Raw genomic sequence first — 15,733 nt, 5'->3', positions numbered from 1 at the left:
AACCAGTTTCCCTCGCGCCGACGTTTCAGCTCTCATTTATTCGATAGCTCGATGCAATCGTCTCCTAAGCAGTCGCATTGCTCCGGAAAGGATCTCTAACGACGTTTAATTAACTTATTGTAATGTCTTGCTCCTTAATGCCGATTAAGTTGATTGGATCGTTAATCGGATGGCGGGGCTAAGCGCCGGTTTGGGGTGCCGCGGCGGCCCATAACCGAATAAACAAGAGCGGAAGCCGTGGAGTTGCGAGTTGCTGTTGGAGAGGTGTGGATTGGAGTGGAGTGGGGCCTTGGGGGGAGGGGTCGGTGAGGCGAGACGCGGCGTTCCGATTGCGATGAGAGGCGATGAGACGGCGGCGCGCGTGCAGTAGCGCCAGGGCACGAAAAAGCGCCGCGGGATTCCACTGGGAGTCGGCGTTGCCCCGTTAATGGCCTCGGCACGTAACATTATCGAGAAATATTGCCTAGAAATTGCCGAGCATTTCCGTTTCGATGGCCGTACGTGGAGGGGCTAAAAAAGGCCCACGGCCGCATCGGTTGCCTACGCCCGTAAAGCGGAGAATGCGCGTGCGCGCCCGAGAGTCCCGCATTGACGACTCGAAATTTAATTGCTTCTCGGTATACAGTGCGAGATAATTCTGTTCACTCTTCTCACTCACTCTCGGCGGTGCTCACTCTCTGCTCACTCTCTGCTCACTCTTTGCTCACTCTTTGCTCACTCTTTGCTCACTCTTTGCTCACTCTTTGCTCACTCTCTGCTCACTCTCTGCTCACTCTCTGCTCACTCGGCGGCGGCGGCTCACTCGGCGGCGGCACACTCGGCGGCGGCTCACTCGGCCAGCTCACTCGGCTCACTCTGCTCACCCTGAAAAGCTTGTTCATCGTCCGCAACGGCATTTTATAATTAAATCGTGGAATGTCGGCGCACAACGACCGTTAATATTTATTATTTTTCACGTGTCTTTTTGCACATTGTTTATTATGCGTAGCGCAAAGACAACCTTTTATTATCCGCCTATTCCTTTCGGCTTAATAACTTTCCAGCGAACGAGTAATTCTCGTTCGCTAATTCCTCTGTTTGCCTTCGTCTCTCCCCACAATGCCTTTTACCCGAATATAAATATATAAGCGCCTATATTTGTATTGCTTGCATCGATGTTTTAAGTTTGAAGGCTCATTTAACAGTTTTATTGTTCACCGGCTGCGCTCTCGCCGGCGCGCCTGTGCGTGTGCGCGTGCGCGTGCGTGCGAGCGAGTGCCAGAGCGAGTGTGCGCCCGTGTGCTGCTCGGCCGCTATCAAATACGCGGAAAAGCACGTGCGCATTTGTTCGCCTTAACGATATTTCATAAATCGTTGTTTCCCGTATCGTTAGTATAACAAGAACCGACGATTATAATTGCAATGGCAAAACATTGAGCGAGGACTGATGCCGGTGGCGGCGGCTAGAAATAACGTTATCTGGAAAAAGCTCGGAAGCAGAGTAGGGCGGCAGGTAATTAGTTTACTTACTTGGCCGCTGCTCCGCGCTTTCCATCGATATCGAATTGCGATAAGGAATTTATTATTGCCATCTAATTTCGTTTACGACTTGTAAATACGTTTCCGAGAAAATTTATTACTTATGCATTCACCGTCATTAAAAAAGAGGAAAAGAAAACACGCCGAGAAGGAAAACAAAGGGTTGTAGGTATATATAGAGGGAGAAATAAAAAGGCGCTCGCTCTTGCCCGTGATGCCCTATACTTCACGGACTTTAATATCGCATTGCCAGTGCAAGCGAGTAGACAGATAGAGAGAGAGAGAGAGAGAGGTGAAAGTCGGTGTATGTATGAGCGAGCGCGTATGCGTGAGAGAGAAAGAGGGAGATATATAAAGAGAAAGAAAGTACTTTATGGTAATCGTAGCGTCAGCCGATTTTATTCCCTTCCCTCCAACCCTCCCGGTCTCTATATACACGCACACACACACACGCGCGCGCGCGCGCGCACACGCACACACAGACCAATCTAATGCGCGCGCGAGCGCTTACTTATAAACTTATGCGCCCGTGTATATATTTAAATAAATGCATGCGTGCGCCCACGGACACATGCACGAACTATGTAAGCGAAGACGCGCCTGTTACATACGTTCCCATGGCATAAACAAAACGCGTAACCGCTAATTCTGAAGATGAAATATTATAAGTAATAACATATATCTATACATACTGGCTCTTCCCTCGGACTCGAGCGAGATAATAACATGCCACTAAACTATATACGTCCGATACGTATACCTACATATAATTGTATAATTATTATTAATGATATCGGGTGTGAGTACTCGCGTCAAGACTCGGATAACCTTTCGATCGCCGACGCATAACGAGCGAGCATGACTGATTTCGAGTACCTTCAATGAACGCTTAAGTGCTCTGCTTAATTAGACCTGTCAAACAACTTTCTATCAACATTTTTCTCTCTCCCGGATATCGCGTTTTCAACCATTTTTCTCCACATAATTTTTATTCCTTTCAATGCTTATGTGCATCTTATTCTTTATCAGTTAATGCTCATTCTTGGCAAGTTTATTCATTTTTTTTTTTTTTTTTTTTTTTTTTTTTTTTTGTTTTACGATATTTGCTAACGAAAACTTTGACGAGAACTTGTTAAATATTTCTACCCTCCCTCCCCTTATTAACGACGTAGCATTACTCTCAACCTTTTGGAATAAGTAATAGCTCTTTTCATTCCAATAGTAATCTTGACGCTTGAAATTTCAAATTTCAAATTATCCGTACGTGGTTTCGTGTAAGTAACGTGAAATTCAATAAGCTCTTCGATACTGCATTGTTACTGCGAACTGCGTCATTGTCTTAATCAGAATTATATAACGTTAATATATATATATATATGTATTGGCGGACCATTTAACTGCTGTCGATATTGTTGATCGGTACTAAGATTTTCACAATTTTCAACGAAAATATTCAAATTTTATGCCATTATATTAACAAATTATCCTATTCTAAACATACATAAATACATACATAAATACATACATAAATACACACGCGCGCGCGCGCGCACGCACACATACACTAACGCTCAGGCGTTAATGAATATTCAAAGCAATTAATTGGAGAAGCCTTTCGAGAGTAAGAATACATGACGTTGCTTATTGTTTTATTGCTAGGGACATATGAAAATTGGAGATACCGAGAAAAAAGTAAGCCGGAGCTCGGTTAGTCGAAATTCTAAGCTGACACGGGGCGTGTATGGAGTGAATAGTGTATGGCAGGCAACGAGAGGTGAATACAGAAATGTGATGCGCGCTTACTTATTAATGGGGTTAAATCGCCAAGTTTATAAGTAACAATGTGCTCGCGGTGGACAAAGGGATCGGCTGGAGGGTAAGGAGGGCCCTCGGAATATTAAGAGGTAATTATCATACGGTGACAGAGCGCCGACAGCTATATGTCGAAGGAGCCGTGAGTCTTTTATCGATCGTCCGATCGACGAATGAAGCCCAACAAGTGAGTTACAAGAGTGACGCACGTCGCACGCGCTTACCACCATGGAAACGGGGAAACAGTGGGAGTCAGCGCTCGGCTTGCCCGTAAAACTTAGGGAGAAAATTGGAGAAAGCACGAAAAGAGCGAAGGGTGTAGAGAGGGATTGGATTGTGGGTATTGATGGTTGGTCGGGTGGATAGAGGGGTGGGCGATAGGTGGGTGGAGGAGGAGGAGGAGGAGGAGGAGGAGGAGGAGGAGGTAGAAGAATGAGAAGGCGAGACAAGAGCCAAGGCTTGCGATGAAAAAGTAAGGAGTTTGCAAGTTGTCGCTTTGGCTCATTGTGTCTGCCAGCGTAACTGTGCATTGGATTCCGATCTCCTGAATAATCCAGGGCTTTTATAAAAGACCATTTTCCAGCTCGCTATGTTGACGTTGTATGCTCCCGTCTTTTATAAACGCCTCTGTCGACGAGCTTAGCATCGATAATTCATGGGCCCAATGAGAATTTTATGAGAATCAGCTTCTTGACAAGAAGCCATCGTCGATATGAGCCTCTCTCTCTCTCTCTCTCTCTCTCTCTCTCTCTCTCTCTCTCTCTCTCTGTGTACAAATCTTAAATATATCAAAATAATCATAATGGTACAAGGTTATTCTTTGTCGCGCAAACTGCAAACTAATTTAGCTCGCTTTTTTCTCGAGACAATTCATTGTAAAATTTACGGCAAACATGACGGCTGCTCGTGGTAAACATCGAATATTGCGACAATCCCATTAATACTAGCTAACGACGTTAATTTTTTAGCAAAAATTTTCCATAATACTCTCAAAGGAGAACAAAAACAATTTTATTAAATTGAGTAAGCCTTTATCCAGTTACATAATAATTTTCAGAGACACGGAGGCAAATTTTTAAATTTATTGCGAAAAATGTGTGCATTTACAGTATTATTGCGAGCGCGTTTGATTCATATTCCAATGCCTTGGCTATTATTAAATTTGAGTTAGGTTGTAAGCAGTGAAATTAAACTTGAAGATATTGGAAGTTATATTTAATAACGAGTAAGAAATATGCCCTTAACCTTATAATAATTCTTTTGACTTATTAACTATTAAAGAAATCGTACTACTTTCAAAGAACGGATAGCCACTTTTCTTATTAGTGCATTTATTTTTGCCTGATGTAGTCCGAGCATGCAATTATCAATTATTGATAGCGACAGTTTTATACACAACATATTCATTACGCAATTTAGCCGTCATTTTCACGTAATTGGTTCTTCACTCGCGGCTTATCTGTTTTCGTCGAGGATGATCTAGGAAAATTTCACTCCATTTGCTGCAAAGAATATTTAGCGAAAGCGGGTAATTTTTACGATGCCCTCCGATCATATTCATTTCATTACTAGTAAAGGCTGTTAAAATATTATGGCATTTCAAGCTTATCGCATGGATAAATCAGTGCTATAATGCCTCACTGAGCTTATAAAGAAAGCCGTGCAAATACCTACGCCGGCTTTACCTCGACTAGAAATTATAAATGCTCACAATTTTCAAATACATTAATAACAATTTTCATATTTCATCGCGATCGTGCCAATTCGTCGCTCTAGGATGTACGATGAGACGTCGGCCCCGTTGGCCATTCCGGCAGCTGCTAAGTAAACTTGAATTTTTAACGAAATCCGTACAGATATTATGAAAAAATCGGGCAGATAATTGGCCGATTAGTATTGGTATCGCTTGGATACACCTGCAACACCGATCACATGTTATACATTGTCAAAGGGGACAATTGTAATCGAGAATTCGCGATGGCAATAGGGGCATGCGGTCGAAAACGAGCAAGAAGAAGAGAAGGAGAGAGCGAGAGAGAATTAGCACGATCAAGAGGCCAAAGCGTCACGTAAGGATTTTTAAGCATATTGCGTCGGCTATGATAGAGGGGCAATCGCTGATGCATAGGTGCGCTGGTCGCTCGAAGGTGGTAATGAAATAAGGTGGCGGAGAAGGAGAAAGCGTGAGCAGAGCCGAGGAATGAAACGGAGAAGAAGATCGCTCAGGCAAAAGGACGCACTTAGGGGGATGGGGTGAGCCGTCTTTGGAACGGTGAATGAGGGATGGCGGTTGAGGGAGTTTAATGAATAAATCTTATCTTCGGCAATAGCGTGCCCATATATATATATATATATATACATTTATATATATATATATATACATTTATATACATTTATATATACTTATATATACATATATATAAGAGAGAGAGAGAGATGGTGAGGGAAGGGAACAAGGGACTACGATCGTCCGCAATTACATGCTGAATCTTTAATGGAACGTTTGGAGCCTGAAATTAGTCGAATGCCATGGAAAGCTATTGCCACGTAATGCAACTGCTCGCGCTCATGCACTCGGAAGAGAAAGAAAGGAAAGCCGGCGTGCGGCGAGTTGCCAAGGATGAGAAAGGACGTGGACCCGCTGTCCTCGGCGACGCGCTGGTGGTCTCCGGGTCGGCGATTAGAGTCTCGGCACGTCCGTCCTCGGCTCTAAAAAAATCTAAATGCCCGGAAAGCCGGCGAACGGAGGGTCGAGGGCAGCTCGAGCGAACAACGTCAATCTCGCTTTGTGTGTCTCCGAGGCCAAATTCGATTGCGCCGGGAGAATCGCTACGTTGTGCCAATCACCATGCACGGCAACTCCTATCGACGCGACTTCCGGTGCCATATTACCTACGCCCTGGGAAAAAGTGCCTCCGCGATTTGTTGGGCCTCGCCGGGATCTTGGGGCGATAACTGCGGTATTTCACCGGTGAAACGGACGCGGACCACGCCGTAGTGCAATATTGCGCGTAAAATGGAGACAGTGGAGGCAGACCGACGATCGTCGCTGACAAAAGGAAAGAGGCCTACCTCCCTTCTCCACCTCCTGCCCACTGTCACACGACGCATTCGTGCCTCTTCGCCCTCGCCGAGTGTAATGCAATTTGGCGCAAGACGTTTGAGGGCGGCCCTCGGTAATGTCCTTGATGCGAGGGCATGCGCGGGCAGCCCGGTAAAGAGGTTACGGCACAAGGTAGACGGCGAGTGGGCTCGCCGTGCTTTTTCAGGGCTGCCGACCTCCGATAATGCGATAACGGAAAGCTCTTCCTGCCGAGCGTTGATCGAGGCTTCAAAGGCGCGCGACGAAGCCGAGGAGAATCGAAGAGTCGGGGCAAGGTCGAGCAGAAAGCTCTTAGTGGTGAGCTTGTGCGCTTACGATTTGCTCCTGCTGTGCAAAAGCGCTCCGCGCACCCCGGAGTGTCGGGGAAAAATAGGGCTCTCGGCCGAGGGAGAAGCCAAGGTTCCGGCGATACTTTTGCGAAATTCGAGTCGGTGTCGGCGTCGGCGTCGGCGGCATCCGCCGGCTCATCCGCGCTAATTGGCCGGATATTCTTCGCGCTTTTAAACGAACACACGAGCACTTATGGCCGCGTGTATGTGGGCCGCTGCGGAGAGCCGACAGGATAATCATACGCTGTTTTCTAGCATTCGAATAATTTCTCGCGATAAATCACTGCTAAGCGGTTATCTCTCTATCTCGCTTTCTTTCTCTCGTTCCTTCCATTATTGGCTCGCGCCCCCTCTCCACCACCCTTCCTCCTTACCCACCTCTCCACCCACCGCCCCTCTCCGGCAACCACCCCCACCTCCACACGACCGTCGCTCACGCCGCGTAAAAACACGTTTGAAAGCTACGCGAAACTCCTGTCGTGTTGGGCTAAGCGACCAACCGACCAACCGACCAACCGACCAACCGACCAATCGACCGACCGACCGACCGACCGACCGACCGACCGACCGACCGACCGACCGACCGACCGGAGATTAATCGCATTTAGCACGGAGATTCCCTTTTTTGATAATCTATACTATTCATCTTTCCATCTGCTCCGCTTGGAAAACATTTTCAACGTAGATTTTTAAAAATTACAGTATTCTCCCACAAGCTCCCATTACCCACGCATAATAATTACTCCACAGGCCAATTCTTACAAATCTTTTCATAAAATTACATAATAATTACGGAGCAATTGTTCTTACAGGCCATTGTTATCTTTTTACTCTTATACAATGTATGTACTGCTCTGCTACCTCAAAAGATTCAATTTTTCATTAAGCTACGCTTCGAATATAATAACTTTTCGAATACAACTTGTCGAGCAACGATCGAACATCACATTGATTAACCTACGTATTTTATTCATTTTTTTTTTTTCCAGATACTTCAGCCAGCTCGACATCATTAACATTTGGAATTTCAAGTAAGTTTTTTTACAATTATTAAAAATTACGTGGGGCTAACTGTCGGAATACGATTTTTGGCGCGATTGTTGCAAAAAGTATCGTTGTACATGTGATTTAAAAGAGCTTAGACAAGTCAGAGCTGTTAAAAACGGTATATTTGTATCCTTAAAAGTTAAATAAAGCTCGGACGTTGAATTATCAAAGCGCTCGCCAATTTCTATGCCAATGCTTAAAGGCTGAGTGATTGTATTCTCAGAGTTTAATGTTAATCAAGCTCGACAAATTAATCAAAATCTCCGATCGACTGCACGGCCTTGATTTACCGAATGGTCAGTCTAATAATGATTTCTCGTAAGCATACGATACATTGGCGAAAAAGATAAACAAAAAGAGGAGAGCAAAAAATCGAGAGAGAAAGAGAGAGAGAGAGAGAGAGAGAGAGAGAGAGCATAAAACGAGGCTAACAAAGCAAAACGAATTCGAACTAAACGAAAGAACAAAAAGCATCAGGAAAAAAGGTAATTTTTGTAAGAAGAAAAAATGAAAGCATCCGCAAGGAGTATCATTCTTTTAATTAATCATACTTTACTTCTGTAGTTGGGTACGTAACGAGCGGCCGTTAAACCGGCTCAACCACCAAATCAACTCTTCGATCACTATTACCTCCAGTACTAATACACATATTTCAAAAATTACAAGCGCACTTATGTTCCGTGAGAAGCAGTTTATGTCCCATTATATAATCATATTTTGAGTCAACCGTTGGAAAGACGTCTTGTACGACTTTGTTATTGCTATTATTATTCAATTTAAATATTTGCTAACATCAATTTAATTCGAAATGTACTTTCAGGCAGAGCTAAGAAATTTCGCGAAATCTCTTTCCGCGCATTATTTTTAACAAACAATAACCCCGGCAATTCGAATCAAACGCACGCGTCTTAAATGCCCCATGCACTTGCTTTTCTCATAAATCTATCCTTATCGTGTCTCCATCACTAATATTTAATCCATTACAGCGGCTCCCACCTTTCATTTCACCGCCGTTTTTAAATAACGTAAATCACCGTGTTTTAGACAAGAATTTTTCTCATCCCTCATCCCTCATCCCTCATCCCTCATCCCTCATCCCTCATCCCTCATCTACCTTACTCAACTATACTTCGTTTATTATATTACATTATAACGTCAATTATATTCTCTTTTATTTTCATTAATATCTATTTATTTTATTTTGCTTTTTTTTGATTTTTTTTTTGTTTTTTTTTTTTGTTTTTTTGTTTTTTGTTTTTGTTTTGTTTTATCAATGATTCGCCTATATCAATTGCCTATTGACCTATTGAGTTATATTTCAACAACCTATTGACGACAGCCTCTATACGAGGTGGAAATGAATTTTTCTATCGGATTATTAGATACGCACCACCCAATTTCAGCGTAACGGGACCTGGTAGCATGCAAGATAAAACGCTTTCCTCATTAATCAAACCTCATTGCGCCGTCGTAATGTTGTAGATTTAATTGAGCGTAGGGATTGAATACGTCGATTAAGAAGGAATTCCTAGTCGAGGAGGCTTGTCGTTGTCAAGCGACCGGGCGTCGGATATCTAATCTCGAGAAAGCGGCTGAGCCACTTGGTCTAGTCGTCGATGACTCCACCGCATGGGCGTACTCGTTTGGTACAGACGGGAGGGATGATGATCTAGAATAATAATTGGCCGATTCGACGAAGAGTGCGTGTCTTATCGCGCGGGCCTTAGGTGCGTGACCGATGATTATATCGATGATCGGCCGATTCGACCGCCCCAGCCGAGACCCCAATGACGGATAATTTTGGATATTGGAGTCTCGGATGGTACCCGGTAGCCTCGCATCTCGCCGCTGCCAGTCTATGCGTAGATAGGCATGTGTGCGTGCGCGCGGTCAAAGCGTACGCAGAAACGCATGTGGATGCGCGATTGAGAGACGCCGGGCCAGCAGAAGAAGGCTGGCAGCGGGGAGTGGATCGCGGGCTTCGGTGCTCCGGGCAGTCCGCGGGCACTACTATTACCTGGGCCTCCTGATGACTGCCATCGAGCACCGCAAGCGCTTTCATTCCCAAGGGTTTCGAGATTTTTTGCGTCTAGCCGGTAGTAAGTGCCGGTTGCGCTCGCGAGAGACGAGGAAGGGCGCGAGCCAATGGGCTAACAAAGGCAACGAACGGGGGTTGCGATGAGAGTTGCGACGAAAGCCTCGGTGCGCCCGAAAAAAGCGCCAAGCGAGAGAGAGGGAGGGAGAGAGAGAGAGAGAGAGAGAGAGAGAGAGATACTTGGAAATTGCACGTTGCCCATGCAAATTCGCGGGATCTGCGGCAACTGGGACCAGTGACGAGCCCTCAAATCTCGCATCCAACGACCGACCTTCTCTATTTTTTAACTCTAGTTCTCTTCTTCTTTATTATTCGCGTATTCACTCGTTTCTCTCGATTTTCTCTGGCGGTGGCTGGGCCATAAGTTTGGTTGACGTTACTGACGTTGCCGGTGAGGATGACTAGGACGACGACGACGACGACGACGACGACGACGACGACGAGCACGAGCACGATCACGATCACGATCACGGCGACGACGACGACGACGACGACGCAACAGCTGCCGTCGCTCCCAGACAGACAACGCACCTTTAATGCCCAGCTAAGGCCTGGGCGTTACGGGATAGGGACAAGAGGAGGTGGCGGCGGCGGCTCCGGCAGCAAAGCCCCCTAGGCTGTCTGACTTTATTTCGACGTTTTTGTTAAATAATTTGCGCTCCCAAGTTGCAATTATTGACTTGCTTAGCGTTCCTTATTTTCACATTTTACTTGTTTCGAAAGTCGTTTATGTGATAGAATACCGTGTTTCTACCTGCATTTTTTTTACGTATTTACGGTTCATACTGCCTTTTCACATCTCGCCAAACCATGGGCTCTTAATTTATTCAAGCTTTATTTAAATTCATTAAAAATTGTAAGTGATTCCTATGGAATGAGCATTCGTTCGACAACTGCGTATTTAAAGTTAACAATAGCTATATAATCTTTATTCAAATTACCTGTAACTTCTTGTAATTAAGAAATATTATGCCGGAGAGTTATCTTTCATATTATTCCAATCATAATATTAAAATTAAACGAAAAAGATTTCGTTTACGTTATTTATGAAATAACGCAAATGTTGTTCAACATTTTCATGATTCGATTGTCCTCTTCTCTAGAAGTCACGATTGAATCGATTATTTTTAAAAGCGGCCTAGTCACATAGAAATTCTGTCATGTCCAACTTTAAAAATGCAATTTCTTCCAAGTTGCAATAATTCAAGCAATCGGCCGCTAAATCACTTTTAATAATAGTAAACGGGCACTTGTGGCATTTACACTATACGTAAATATTATGCGCGGGCGCGCGTGAGCGTAAACACGGAGAGAGGGCAAGAGGGATAGAGTGTGTGTGTGTGTGTGTGCGCGTGTGCGTGCGTGTGCGCGTGCGTGCGTGTGCGCGTGCGTGTGAGAGAGAGAGAGAGAGAGAGAGAGAAGAATGGATGGATGGATGGATGGATGGGGGAGACAATGCACCTTTTTCACCTACATATTTTCCCTCTGCAGTTATAATTTTAATTATGCAAAATTGGTGTGAGATTGTTGTAAAATTTGTAGAGTAATAATTAATAATAACAACGACCGAGCCGTACGTTTCGTATTTTAAAATACGATATTCATCATGATTCGGATTAAAGAGATATTAATGTTTGTACATACATTTAAGAGGCTACTTCACCTGATCCATCACAATTATATTTCCCAAATAAAAAGAGAAAAGCTGAATTATTGGCGATAAATACGTGATGTGGCGAGGACACGGAGTAGGAGGATAAGCGAGAAGGTGATTATTTGGCAGTAGAATTGGCTACTCGGCGGTTCAAGTGCGGTCGCACGGATGAACGCGTCACTTCTTGTCATTTGCCTCGTGCTCTCTCTCTCTTTCTTTCTCTCTCTTTCTCTCTCTCACTCTCGCCTCTCCTCGTCTCCTTCTGTCCTCGTTCTTCGCTCTGCGTGCGCTTCCCGCAAGTATTTCTCACGTAACGGGAGAGGAGGAACAGTCGGCAGTCGGTGCGGCGGTAAGAGTAGCAGTAACGGCGCACTCCCTACCAACATATATTTTCGCTCAATCGAGCTACAGGGTAATGCAACAAGTGGCGGTTTTCACGGGTTTTCCCGGGGATGAAAGGTATCACCGTGTCGTTTCATGCGGCACGAACAAGCCCCCGACTTCTCACCGTCCCTCCTCCCTCCTTCTCTATAGCTCACGCCCCTCTCTCTCTCTCTCTCTCTCTCTCTCCCCGCAAGTCTCGCTTCACCTCTACACTCTCGCTCCGTTGGCTTCCTTCTTCTTATACTCTATACCGTAATCACGACTTTTTCATCCTTTGGCACCGACACAAAGCTCTCGTCCGTTCAACATTCAAGGGTGGAATCCCTTATATCCGACCTTGTCCTTATCCTCATTTTTTATCACGTCAATTGAAACGGGCAGTCGGGAACTTAAGAACCTGGTATTTCATTCATGGTCAAGGAAAAACATCTTGTTATGCTCACTCGATATACACTTTCTTATCTCTGCTGCTCTTTTTGCGCTTTTCGCTCCAATTTCAACGCAAATCTGTCACTTTAAAGATCTTTTCCCTTTTCCTCAATTTTTCATTTTTTTTTTTTTTTTTTTTTTTTTCATATAATAAATTGTCATTTTTAAATATGCTAATATATCTAATATTTCACAATGGTGTTCATTTTATCATACAAATCAAATAAGATCCTCCAACAAAGATTTATCTGTAAATTATGTACGGTAAACGATAGTAAAGTTTACATTTGCATGAAATATTATCGCTTCGCCATTCCAGCAATTAAAGTACGCATGAATCAGCCTGTTAATACAATTTATTTATATATCAAATAGAATAAATATCTATTTGCCAACCTTAAACTATAAATTTTGTATTAATTTTATTGCTTAAAAGTCAATGCCTACGCTTTATTATTTTATAAAAAAAAAACAAAAAAAAAGACATTAAAAATTCGTCACTGAATTATTATAATTTACCACGTATTTATAATTATTTATGTAGTTTGGTTAATCCGAAGTATAGATCTCGCGCTCAATCCTAACCAAATGAACGAGCTTCTTAATTTACTTAAACTTTTGCAATGCCATATTATTTATATATTTGCGACAAAATTAGCATGGCAATTGCTTAGTTTTAACACAATCTATAAACAGTTTTACTGGTATAATAAAATCACTAACAATAAGCTTTATTACGAGGCTCAGCTTCATCGTGTATATACATTTGAAGTAAGTGTAAATTTACAGTTAAGTTTATACTAAATATTGAAATTTATATCGGAACAGATATGAGTAATTAATAACGACAAACAATGTACAAATCCGTATATAGAGATATAATAAACAATTTGTAGATATAAAGTTCTAAATTATCTTTTATTCTTTTATTCCCTTTAATTATTGACGTCAAAATGTGCTTTCGAGCAGTACATCAGCGTTTTCTTATTGCAATTGCATTTGTCCAATTTAATGATAATTTTAACATTGTTTTCTCCTAGTTGCCGTCCAATATCTTAACTTTGCCTGTGCATATAAAGCGATTTCATATCGAGGCAAAAAAAAAAAAAAAAAAAAAAATGATAATATTATAAACGTGTAGTTAATTATTTTGGTGTTATGTAAAGCTCTAAAAGAAAGTAAACATAATTTCAGATGACTTAGATAATTATGAGTGTAAGCATATTATTAAATTCGACGCTTTATCTGTTATTTCACTGGAATTTTTAATTGTGAATTATTTTTAGCATTTATTAAGTTACGGGTTGTAACGTTATATTTACACTTCCTAATCAGTTCCCAATCAAAATGGTTTTAATTATAATTTTGTATATTAGATAAAGACTACTGAACATTAACTGCATTTATGAAATGATTATTTCATTGCCTGTCTTTCATAAATTTATAGGTATAAGGAAGTCGTTAAAATAAATAATTGACGCGACATATATTATAATATTATGTTTCAAAATACAGAATAACTATGTATAGGATATATATTATTGATATTATTAATCTATTAATAATTTCAGCAAATATTTATAATGACAAATATGAATTAATTGTACTCTCTTGTTGAAAAAACAAAACAAACAAAATAAATAAATAAATAAATGCGTACGTGCTCAAAGATTTTCTATATAAGGATTAATGACCAGTTAATATAATTTGTTTTTTTCCACTTTCTCAGGGTATAAAAAAATTTCTTAAATTAAAAATTCTTACATAATAATTGTACAAATAAAGTGTATTTGCTAAATTAACAGATATCTTTTATTATTATCAAAAATATCGCAGCAAAAGCAAAAGATAGAGACAGGCATGTATCTGCAGCTATTTAATAATTAACAATATTTATTTAATATACATTTAATTTATAAGTCTTTTTCCTTAAATAATAATTAACAAAAAAAAAAAAAAAAAAAAAAAAAATCTAATCTTACAATAGATTATTTCTACATTATTTTTAGTTATTAATATATATGTATATTTTACAATATAATAGAATATATAATACAATAATAAAATGCATAACTTATTTTTTCATGTTTATTTTTTACATGAAATAATTTTCTTAGTAAATTTTGTTTTGTTTCGTTACGACTGTAGGAAGAATACGCAAGAAATGAAACGAAAGCTTATTTAACTCCTATTGTGTCTCTAATTAGCTTAAGCAATTCTATTACAAAAATTTTATATTTAAAATAAATAGCTATGCATTGAAGTCTCACAATTAGTTACGGACAAATTACAAAATATTATATTTTAAATCCTACGCAAAAAGTGATGAGGATAATTTTATAGTTGAGATTGACTCACTACCATATGACTAGGCTTATTATTATTATTATTATTATTATTATTATTATTATTATTATTATTATTATTATTGTCGTTATTTACATAACGTATAAATTTTATATATTAATGCACATAAACGTTGTTAAAAATTTAAGACAATAAATGTAGAGTACGAAGTATGACAAATTTATTGTTAAAAAAAAATTTTTTTTATTCAACCACAATATGCCCAAATGTTGTTATTTTGTTCATATAGAAAAAAATAATTGGCATCTACATCATTTACCGTATATTTTATACAAAACAACTAATATTTTTTTGTAATGATGTAGACATTCGATTTCATTTGTATTGTGAAACAATACTAGTCAATAAGAGAATTTGCATGTATGTAAACAAAAAAAAAAAAAAAAAAAAAAAAAAAAAAAAAAATGGAGAATCTTTCTAAACGCATGCAATAAATATCTGAAAAAAATCTGTTTTAGTATTGCGCTTTGCACGTTATTACTGCGGTAAAAGAAGTGGAGATACTTCGTGCGAGAATGGTAGCTTTAGTGTGACGTTCAAAAAGGTTAATGTACCGTTAAAAAAAAAAAAAAAAAGTTTGTGTCTCATAAGACAGATATCCTCACTTCTAATTTTTACCGCGTTTATACAGACACATATAATGTATTCATTATTATTATCGTAAATGGAATTCTTTTGAAGAATTTTGTTATCTTAATTTGAGATTAGCATTGATATTAAATAGCATTAACAATGAGAAATATCAGTGTAAAGTTGTTCCTCAATTAGGCTAATTTGTGTTCGGTTTCTATGTGTTCTAATCTTTAATAGATTTGATGAAGTTATATGTTGGTGACAGAAATGTATTAAATGTAAAGTAATATGCATGAAATTATGTTATAATATGCGTTCAGTATTAATTTAAAATAATTTTCGGCTCACGTGTGGCCATCGGTTTCATTGTATCAAAACGCAGATTCTTTATCAATTTTGACCAGTATTGATCGTTTTGCACA

This window comes from Ceratosolen solmsi, unplaced genomic scaffold, assembly GCF_000503995.2.
Source record: "Ceratosolen solmsi marchali unplaced genomic scaffold, CerSol_1.0 scaffold35, whole genome shotgun sequence".
NCBI lineage: Eukaryota > Metazoa > Arthropoda > Insecta > Hymenoptera > Agaonidae > Ceratosolen > Ceratosolen solmsi.
Note: the sequence above shows the minus strand (reverse complement) of the source record.